An 11,620-nucleotide genomic window follows, 5' to 3' on the forward strand; every position below is an offset into this window, starting at 1 on the left:
GGCCAGTGTGATGTGAGGAACAACAGTCCCAGTCCGCCTTTTAAAGAAGTGCTCTATCGACAAAAACAATCGTAACAAAATATATAATTAACTAATGTTTCATAATTTGAGTTCAGTATGTGCTCATAATAAAGCCTGTTGAGTTGGTTATCACTAGTTCTGAGGTGGCCACATACACCCGTAGGTTAGGTTAACCTGCCCCACTGCCATTTAGCCCTTTACAGGTCAATGTCCATCTAAGTCAGTTCTTTAATGAAAATTATCTGGAGAATCACGTGTTGTTTTATCCAACAAGTTATGTGTACCTTCATTTTTCTTTAAATATTACATTAGTTATTTTTCTCTATTTATCTGATAGAGTGCATCCAATTTGTTGAGTAGAGTTTTGGAGGCTATTTTGTAAATGACATCGCCGAAGTTGAGGATCGGTAGGATGGTCAGTTTTACGAGGGTGTGTTTGGCAGCATGAGTGAAAGATGCTTTGTTGTGAAATAGGAAGCCGATTCTAGATTTAATTTTGGATTGGAGATGTTTAATGTGAGTCTGGAAGGAGAGTTTACAGTCTAACCAGACACCTAGGTATTTGTAGTTGTCCACATATTCTAAGTCAGAACTGTCCAGAGTAGTGATGCTGTGCGGGCAGCGATCAGTTGAAAAGCATGCATTTGGTTTAACTTGCATTTAAGAGCAGTTGGAGGCCACGGAAGGAGAGTTGTATGGCATTGAAGCTCGTCTGGAGGTTAGTTAACGCAGTGTCAAAAAAGAGGGGCCAAAGGTATACAGAATGGTGTCGTCTGTGTAGAGATGGACCAAAGAATCACCAGCAGCAAGTCCGACATCATTGATGTATACAGAGAAGAGAGTCGGCCCTAGATTTGAACCCTGTGGCACCCCCATAGAGACTGCCAGAGGTCTGGACAACAAGCCCTCCGATTTGACACACTGAACTCTATCAGAGAAGTAGTTGGTGAACCAAGCAAGGCACTCATTTAAGAAACCAAGGCTGTTGAGCTATATCCTTCCTGTTTGGCCCTGTCTGGGGGTGTCCTCGGATGGGGCCACAGTGGCTCCTGACCCCTCCTGTCTCAGCCTCCAGTATTTATGCTGCAGTAGTTTATGTGTCGGGTGGCCATGTTCTGTTATAATCTCCACCCGGCACAGCCAAAAGAGGACTGGCCACCCCATATAGCCTGGTTCCTCTCTAGGTTTCTTCCTAGGTTTTGGCCTTTCTAGGGAGTTTTTCCTAGCCGCCGTGCTTCTACACCTGCATTGCTTGATGTTTGGGGTTTTAGGCTCGGTTTCTGTACAGCACTGTGAGATATCAGCTGATGTACGAAGGGCTATATAAATACATTTGATTTGATTCTGCCAATAAGAATGTTGTGATTGACAGAGTCGAAAGCCTTAGCCAGGTCGATGAATACGGCTGCACAGTAATGTCTCTTATCGATGGCGGTTATGGTACCGTTTAGGACCTTGAGCGTGGCTGAGGAACACCCATGACCAGCTCTGAAACCAGATTGCATAGTGGATTGGGGATGCTTTAATAGTGTTATGCCCAGTCCTCAACCCTGATTGGTTTACATTCAAATTACATGTATTTGGAAAAAAAGGAGCAAAGTTGTACATTTGCCAAGAATTCTAGAATCTTGTCTAGACAAGGAAGCCTTGAAAAGGGGAGATAATTGTTAAGATCACTACTATCCCCGCCCCTATGGAGTGGTAGCACAAGAGCTGATTTCCATACTTTTGGAATACTGTCTTTCTTGATAATGTTTAATAAAACATTTTAGGTTATTGAGCCAACAATGATGGGCGCTGCACACTTAAGCAGCCCGGGATCCAAGTGGTTACCCCCTGTGGATTTATTGTTGTCTATTGCTGGCAAAGCATCCAGGGCTTTTTTTGTAAATAGCCTAAAAGAAAAGCTTTGACTATAATTTCTTGGATCATTCAGCAAGTGTCCCCTATCAACATTCAGCCTAATATCATTGTGAATAGGCTTAGAAGTTCTTTCAAAGAGAGCCCGAAATAAAATGGTGATTAAATGCATCACTGGTGACATTTGTTCTGTAATGAGGCCAGTGTCTAAATTAATTTGTTGTGGCAGACAGGAGGAAGAAGATCTCTTTAGGGATTTGACAGTTTTCCAAAATGATACACAATGATTCCTCTGTTGCTTGAAATCTTGCCAGTCCAGGCCTAAGCCTCTGTTCCTGGCCTTGGCCCAAGCATCATCTCTATTATCCCTATTATGAATGACTTCTATAATAATAATAATTTTGGAATGTACCAGGCATTCATCCACCTTTAACCCTTTTTTTACGGTAGCTGTAACGCCCGGGGTCGTTTGGAGAACACACACTTCTCAGCCTTGACGTATTGGTCACGCTCCAGCAGTCTACAAAGCACCTTGCGTCGATATAGACAACCACGCCCTGCCCGTGCAGGTCCCTGAGAATCTCCTCTACAAAGGATTGAAAGACGGCTGGAGCATTCTATAACCCAAACCGCATGACAAGGTACTCATAGTGGCCCGATGTGGTACTAAACTCTGTTTTCCACTCGTCTCAATCCCGAATACGCACCAGACTATACGCGCTCCTGAGATCCAGTTTTGTGAAAAACTGTGCTCCGTGAAATGATTCCACCGACGTAGCGATGAGAGGTAGTGGGTAACTAAACCCCACTGTGATGGCATTTAGACCTCTATAATCAATGCACGGACGGAGAGCTCCCTCCTTTTTCTTCACAAAAAAAGAAACTCGAGGAGACGGGTGGGATGGAGGGCCGAATGTACCCCTGCCCCAGAGATTCCGTGACATATGTCTCCATAGTCAACGTCTCCACCTGGGACAATGGGTACACGTGACTCTTGGGAAGCGCAGTGTTTACCTGGAGATTTATCGCACAATTCCCCTGTCGATGAGGTGGTAATTTATTCGCTCTCTTCTTACTGAAAGCGATTGCCAAATCGGCATATTCCAGAGGGATGCGCACCGTGGAACTCTGGTCTGGACTCTCCACCGACGTGGCACCGATGGAAACCTTCCAGAACACTGGAGTAAAGCAGAACCCCTTGTCTCCACCAAATCTTAAGATAGTGACTAGCCAGCCAGGGAATCCCTAGCACCACTGGAAACGCAGGCGAATCGATAATGAACAGATTAATTTGCTCCCTATGATTCCCCTGCGTCACCATGTCCAGTGGAACCGTGGCCTCCCTGATCAACCCTGACCCTAACAGCCGGCTGTCTAGGGAGTGCACGGGGAAGGGAGACTCTATCGGAACGAGCGGAACACCCAGCTTGATGGCGAGTCCGCGATCCATAAAGTTCCCAGCTGCACCTGAATCGACTAGCGCCTTATGCTGGGAAGGGGGGAAAAATCAAGGAAAAAAATCAAGACAAACATGTGACCAACAGGGGGTTCTGGGTGAGTGTGGTGCTGACTCACCTTTGGTGACCGAGAAGCGTTCCACCTGCCCTCTCGACTCCCAGACGGGCCCCCCCGACACCGATCGGCCATGTGTCCTCTCAACCGCAGCTGGTGCAGGGGGAGCCTCTTCCTCCGGTACCCCTCGGCACGGCACCCCTAACTCCATAGGAATGGGAGCGGTGGCGCTGGGTGGTGGAACGAACAGGACACTCTCCGAACGCCCGCAGGCAGCCAGCAGATTGTCCAGCCGGATAGACATGTCGATGAGTTCATCAAGGGAGAGAGCGGTGTCAAAACACACTAGCTCCCTGCGGACGTCCTCCCGGAGACTACACCGGTAGTGGTCTATCAGGGCCCTGTCGTTCCACCCAGGCCCAGCGGCCAAGGTCCGGAACTCCAAAGCGTAATCCTGTGCACTCCTCTTCTCCTGCCTAAGGTGGAACAGTCGCTCACCCGCCGGGTGAATTCCGGGTAGTGCTCCTTCACCGAGTCTGGGCCATTCCAGACCGCGTTCACCCACTCCAGAGCATGACCCGCCAGGCAGGAGATGAGGACACTCACCCTCTCCGCTCCCGAGGGAGTGGCCCTCACGGTCGCCAGGTACAGTTCCAGTTGAAGCAGGAACCCCTGACACCCCGCCGCCGCTCCATCATAGTTCCTCGGGAGCGCAAGACGGAGAGCGCTGGAGCCAGAGGGGGAGGGAGGAGAAGGGGGATCCAGAGCTGGAGGAACCGAAGGTGGAGAGAGGAGACCACTCCTCTCCCATCGGTCCATTCTCTCCATCATCTAGTCCATCGCGGACCTATCCGATGGAGGACGGAGGTATGGTGGAGGACACGTTCCTCCATCGATGGGAGGGAGTTGGCAGCTGCTCCCGCTGACTCCATTCTTTAATGGTGCGGGATTCTGTAACACCCGGGGTGTAGTGGAGGAAGAAGCCAGGCGAAGGAAGCAGAGAGTTCAGGGTCGCTCTACTTTATTTGCAACATGTACACTGAAAACAAACCCGCGCAACCAGCAGGCGGGCCGGCTGGTAAATAAAGCCCAACCAATTATCCTAAACTAAACACAGGTGAAACTAATAAACAGAAATGGGGGGAAAGGGATCAGTGGCAGCTAGTAGGCCAGTGACGACGACCGCCGAGCGCCACCCAAACAGGAGGGGGAGTCACCTTCGGTAGATCCTCTCAAGCTCTGTCAGGTTGGCTGCACAGCTATTTTCAAGTTTCTCCAGAGTTGTTTTATTGGGTTCAAGTCTGGGCTCTGGCTGGTTCACTCAAGGACATTAAGAGACTTGTCCCGAAGCCACTCCTGTTGTAACGTTTTTCTTTAGGTGAAGTAGAGGCGGACCAAAATGCAGCGTGGTTTCTTTGATTCATGTTTAATAACAAAAGATAAACACGCACACTACAAAAACAATAAACGTGGAAAACCAAAAACAGCCCTATCTTTTTTTATTTTTATTTTTTTATAAAAAATTATTTATTATATTCAATACCATTCATTCTTTACAACTCATAATTTACATACATACTCAAGTAATGGAATTTTAATTAAACTAATTAAACTAAACATAAACCCCAAACAAAACCTCAGGGGAGCATCTTCCCTCCCCGTCACCCTACAAAATACCTTTCCCTATCTCCCAGTCCCTAATCTATCCCCTTACAAATCTAAATGACACCCAGCCCTAAACCCCCCTTCCACCTCTCCCGAGCAGCATGCTGCCCCCACTTCCTCTCCTCCCTCTTCATCCTCCCCCTCAAATCTCCTTCCACCCTCCTCACTATCCCTTCTACCCCCCAATCTCTCCCTGTCTTCACCATGTTCTGCCTTGCTTCCCACAGCCCCCGTTTAAAGAGACTCATGAGAAGCCAGAGCAGAAACCTGTCCCTATCCGTCCCTCTCGCTCTCCCTACACCCCTCTCTAACCTGGCCCACGTCAATACAAAATCCCCCTTTACCAAACCTAACAACACCCGTGCCCTAGCCCAAACTACTCCGGCAAAGGCACAGTCCCAAAAGACATGGCGCACAGTCTCCTCCCTGCCGCAAGAGGATCTTGGAAAGGTGGGGGATTGCACCAAACTATACCGGTACAAGATGGAACGTACCGGCAAGCACTTATGGAGGCTCAACCAATTCAGGTCCTTGAGCCTGTTGTCCAGACCCCGCGCCTGCACTCCCTCCCAGACCACTTCCGAGATGCCCACTACAGGCGCCGGACTCCCTGCCTTTCTGACCTCCTCGTACAGGTGCCTGTGATCTAAACCTACTCGGGCAACTTCAACCTCAGGGTGCGCACGCAGCCACTTGGCCGCATGACCAAAGTGCCACGGCAGCTGTTCCGCCCGAGGACCCGTGTTAGACCACACCATTATGCTTCTCGCCTGATACGAGAAGAACACCCGCAGGAGGTAACCGGTGTATCACTGCCTGAGCAAGCTCCGTTAACAAGAAAGAAACAACAATTGTGTCCAGCTTGAGGGGGAAATGTGGTACCCCCTACCTCCCTCCCCGATGGGACAGATCATGCGTGCCCTGGCGACCCACTCGCACCTGCCACTCCACATAAACTGAAACACAAGACTCACAAGAGGCCTCCTCAGACAAGCCGGCAATGGGTAGATGTATGCCAAATACAAAAGATACGGCAACACATCCACCTTTAGGACCAGGACTTTGCCCATAAAAGACAAATACCTAGCTTTCCACATTGCTAGCTTCCTCTGTACCACTGCGATATGCATGTTCCAGCTTAGCGTCGCTGAGCCGGTGGTCTCAAAACGGACCCTGAGAATCCTCAGGGCCCCCTCACAGAGAGATAACCCCCCAGGCACATCCGTTCTACCGCGCCATCTTCCGAAAAACTTGACGGAAGACTTTGCATGGTTCAGAACTGCTCCCGACGCTCAGGTGAAATCCCCAAAGAAGGCAAGGGACCTTGTCAGGCACGAGTCCTTGCACAACAGCAAGGAAGGGTCGTCGGCGTACTGCGTCATCTTAACACGCAGCCCACCACTTCCAGGGATCAGCAAGCCTTCCACCCCTGTGTCTGCCCTAATGGCAGCCCCCAGAGGCTCCATGTACAGAACGAAGAGGAGAGGCTAGAGTGGGCACTCCTGCCTGACCCCAGACGAGAGGTCAAAAACGTCACCCAAGTGACTATTTACACTAACTCGGCACCCCGCTCCGACATATAATGTACGAATCCATCCTATAAACATCTCCCCAAATCCTAATCGACCTAACACTCTGAATAAAAAGGATCTATTCACGCGATCAAAGGCTTTCGCCTGATCTAGCGCTGCTGCCATTAAAAGCAGTCCTCTATCTTCAACCCAAGCGATTGAGTCCCTGATTAACTGTAGGTTCCATCTAATAGAGCGGCCCTCTACCCCGCACGTCTGATCCTCATGAACGACGTAGGGAAGGGCTGTGCGCAACCGGTCTGCTAAAACCTTTGCAAGTAGCTTGTAATCTACACACAGCATGGTCAACGGCCGCCAGTTGCCAAGGTCTGTTACTTCCCCCTTCTTATATAAAAGTGACAGGACACCAACAGCCATTGATTCCCCCGGGACCCCCGTCTCAAGGATGGCCTTCAAGACTTCGAGGACCACTGGTCCAAGTATACCCCAAAACTTGAGATAAAACTCAGCCGGCAGCGCATCCATCCCAGGCACCTTCCCTTTTCCCATCCTCCTAAGAGCGCTCTCAACCTCTTCTAGTGAGATCCGGGCCTCCATCACTTCTCTAATGTCCTCCGGCAACCGCCTGGACAAGTGTTCGAAAAACACAATTCCCTGCTATACATCCATTTCCCTTTCCTTAAATAAACCTTGGAAATGATCAGTTGTCCCCCTGACCATATCCTCTGGTTCTCTAACTATACTTCCATTTTCTTCCCTAACACCATGCATTACCTTCCTACTCTGTCTGGCCCTAACCAACTTAAAGAACATAGCAGAACAAGTCTCATTATGCTCTAGAAAGCCACTATGCGCACGCTCCAGGAAAGCTCGAGCCTTCCGCTCCTGCAACTCCCTGAGCTGCGCCTTTAGGGTTGCGGATCTCTCCCAGTCAAACGACCCGCCGAGGTTGCCTGCCTCGTATTCGAGTTCAATTAACCTTTGGATACGATCCACCTCCCTCCTCTCCTACCTTTTTTCCTCTTGCAATACCCTATTATAAAAGCCCTAATCCTCACCTTAACTAATTCCCACCACTCTAACACCCCCTCGCACATGGACCGGAGGCCCTCAAGCCTCCAAAAGAAACCATAAAACCAGTCAACAAAAGCCTGCTCCTCCAGCACATCCCGATCTAGCTTCCAGTACCCCCTACCAAAGAGGCAGACTGGCGACCCCACCTGCAGGAGCACCCCGTCGTGATCCGAAAAGAAAACAGGCAACAGCCGCCCAGACAACTTACCCAAAGACCTGGGTACAAAAAATATAGTCGAGCCTCCGCTCAACCTCCCTGGAGTTGCGCCATGTAGGACCGTCCATTTTCGGAGTAGTGTGCAGACCACCATCTACCAGACCATGGCAAGCCATTAGCCTGGCAATGGCGCCTGCACTGCTATCCCCCCCCCTCTTCCTAAATCTGTATTAAAATACTCCCCTATCACTAATTTCCTATTTGTGACACACAGGGGCGTCAGACAGTCCACCATCTCCCTCCTGTCTGCCACCACCTGTGGCCCATACACCACCACTAATCTAAATTTACAATCCCTTATTGTGACATCCACCCCTATAACCCTCCCCTGCATTACCACAAAAGAATCCTCCACTTTTACCTCCCTGTGCACACACAAAATCCCTACCCCCGATGAGTGCACCCCCCCAACACCCCAAACCTACTCCCCCTTGTCCCACTCCCTCTTAAACCTACTAACATCCCCTCCATCCCTCAGGTGAACCTCCTGTAAAAAACAAAAATCAAACCCCACACCCTCCAAATAACTAAAAACCCTCCCTCCTTTTAACAAAATCCCTTAAACTCCTTACATTTAAACTAACAAAAAGTAAAATTAGACCCCATGAAAAAAAAAACATGTAATACACTCAAATTCTAAACCCAGACAGAAAAAAAAACAGGAGACTCACCCGATGCTCCCCTGCTCCATATCTACCGGTGAGAACACCATCCGTACTCCCGACATCCCCCCCCTCTTAATCCATCTCACCATCCCAGGATGCAGTAATAGTGTTTGGCTCCGGGGTGCCCTGCACCCTGGGTCTACCCCCACAATCATCCCCCTCCCCAGTGTTGCAGCTGGTTTGGAAAAAAATCGGGGAGGCTGAGTCCCCAAACAAAAAACTCCCCACCTCCTCCTGTACCCAGTCCTGAGTCTTGTTAGGTGTGTCCCCACCCAACAGAAGTTGAGGGCCTGGGGAAACCAGCAGCAACCCAGAGGTTTCTCCCACCCCCATCACTCTCTTGGCCATCCCCTCCCTCTGTTGGCCAATCGCACCCTCCTCTTCATTCTCTTCTTTGGTGATGACGGCAGTGGAGAGATACCACCCCCCCCCCGCCAGCTCCTCCACCATACCCCTCATCTCTTCCACCAGGGCACTTTCCCCCCAGTCCACTTGCTCTTCCACCGTCTCCTTCTCCACCACTCCTCCCTCGCATTCTTCTCTCTCATGCTCCTCCACTCGGTTACCTTCTTCCGCCGCTTTTCCTGGTTCTCCTACTCCCGTGCCTTCCGTTTCCTTCTCTCTTCCATCCGCCGCTTCTTGCTCCTCCTCCTTCCTTGTGGCCTTCCCCTCTGGACCTGTACTATGGTCATGAGGTGTGCTTCCTTCCCCTCCTCTTCTTCCCCCATCCCCCGCCCCTACTCCCCCCCCAGCCGTAGACGCATATGACCTCTGACGGGCCGGGCACCCCCGCCACAGGTGTGCTGATGAGCCACACCCATGGCACGTCTTAGGCTTGTCACAATCCCTCACCTCGTGTTCCTCAGATCCACAAAATCTGCATTTTCTTGTACTGCACGAGGCGAATATGTGACCGTAGGCCATACAGCGCCTGCAAAATGGGGGCTGACGTGCATAAAACAACGTCCCCCCTGTCAGCCCCTAGGGAGAACATAGCAGGAGGATGGAGGTAGCCACCATGTCCCTTTGGCTCCTCTCTGAGGAGGGCCTGGAAGCCTCTCCTCCCATTCCAAAACCCAAGGGAGTCTTTGAGGTGCCTTGCTGAGGAGACGTTATCCATGTATCTCCCCAGAAAAGCCCTCACCTCTTCGTCCTTAACGTAAGGGTTGTAAATGTTGACAGTTACAACCCTAAAGTTATTCTTCGCCAGGCTTGTTATTTCATAGTGGCACATCGGCCTCTCACCTCCCACTGCTCTTGCCCTTCTCAGGATATCATCATGTTTTTCCTCTGTATATAGTGCCACGTCGTATGCTCCCTCCAACGAGTTGCCTTGGAAACAAAACACGTCCTTCACCGTCAGCTTTAGAATCCCCATCAATATTATCCTTCCAAAAGTTTTGCGTCCTAAAGGCTTCAACTCCTTTTCCTTCCAAGCAAACCGAATCGTGTTGGCCAGCCCAATCCCAGGGACCGACCGTGTTGATGTATTTAGCACCATCTCCGCAAGGAGAATGGCGCTCGTTTTCTTCTCTTCCAAAACAAGTAAAAAAGAAAAACCAAAGTGACCGAGCCTATCTGTTGAAACGACACAGAGACAGGAACAATCACCCACAAACACACAGTGGAACCCAGGCTACCTAAATATGGTTCCCAATCAGAGACAATGACTAACACCTGCCTCTGATTGAGAACCATATCAGGCCAGACATAGAAATAGACAAACAAGACATCCAACATAGAATACCCACTCAGATCACACCCTGACCAACCAAAACATAGAAACATACAAAGCAAACTATGGTCAGGGTGTGACACCTGTGTTGTCTTGGCTGTGTGCTTAGGGTTGATGTCCTGTTGGAAGGTGAACCTTCAACCCCAGTCTGAGGTCCTGAGTGCACTGGAGCAGATTTTCACCAAGGATCTCTCTGTACTTCGCTCTGTTCATCTTTCCCTCAACCCTTACTAGTTCCCATTCCCTACTGCTTAAAAACATCCCCACAGTATGATGCTTCCAGCACCATGCTTCCCCGTAGGGATGGTGCCAGGTTTCCTCCAGAAATGACACTTGCCATTCAGGCCAAAGAGTTCAATGTTGTTTTCATCAGACACGATAATCTTGATCTCATGGTCTGAGAGTCCTTCAGGTGCCTTTTGTCAAACTTATAATGAGGAGAACTTCCGTCTGGCCACTCTACCATGAAGGCCTGATTGGTGGAGTGCTGCAGAGATGGTTGTCCTTCTGGAAGGTTCTCCTATCTCCACAGAGGAACTTTGGAGCTCTGTCAGAGTGACCATCGGGTTCTTGGTCTTATCCCTGAGTAAGGCCCCCCTCCTCCGATTGCTCAAATCTTGGTGGTTCCAAACTTCTTCCATTTAAGAATGATGGAGGCCACTGTGTTCTTGGGTACCTTCAATGCTTTAGAAATGTTTTGGTACCCTTCCCCAGATCTGCGCTTTGACATAATCGTGCCTCGGAGCTCTACTGATAATTCCTTCAACCTCATGGATTGTTTTTTGCTCTGACATACACTGTCAACTGTGGGACCTTATATAGACAGGTATGTGCCTTTCCAAATCATGTCCAATCAATTGAATTTACCACAGGTGGACTCCAATCAAGTTATAGAAACATCTTAAGTATGATCAATGGAAACAGGACGCAACTGAGCTCAAATTCGAGTCTCATAGCAAACCATCTGAATCCAAGGCTTTTGATTGGGGAAGCAGTGAACCTTTACTGTGGGGACAACGTCGTCGTTGCATTTCATATTGAATCCGGTAACGGAGGTGGTTAGCTCATCAATGCTATTGGCTTAGTCCCGGAATATATTCTAGTCAGCACTAGCAAAGCTGTCCTGTAGCATAGCCTCCGATTCAGAGGACCATTTCTCAATGCAGCGCATCATGGGTAATTCCCTTTGAGCTTCTGCTTGTAGACAGGAAGCAGAAGTATAGAATCATGATCTGATTTGCCAAAAGGGTGATGAGGAAAGGCCTTGTATGCTTGCTTGTGGCTAGAGTAGCATTGGTCTTTATCCCCCCTTGTGGCATAGGATTTGAGTTGATGGAAG

The sequence above is a fragment of the Oncorhynchus gorbuscha genome, linkage group LG06 (assembly GCF_021184085.1).
Source record: "Oncorhynchus gorbuscha isolate QuinsamMale2020 ecotype Even-year linkage group LG06, OgorEven_v1.0, whole genome shotgun sequence".
Lineage (NCBI taxonomy): Eukaryota > Metazoa > Chordata > Actinopteri > Salmoniformes > Salmonidae > Oncorhynchus > Oncorhynchus gorbuscha.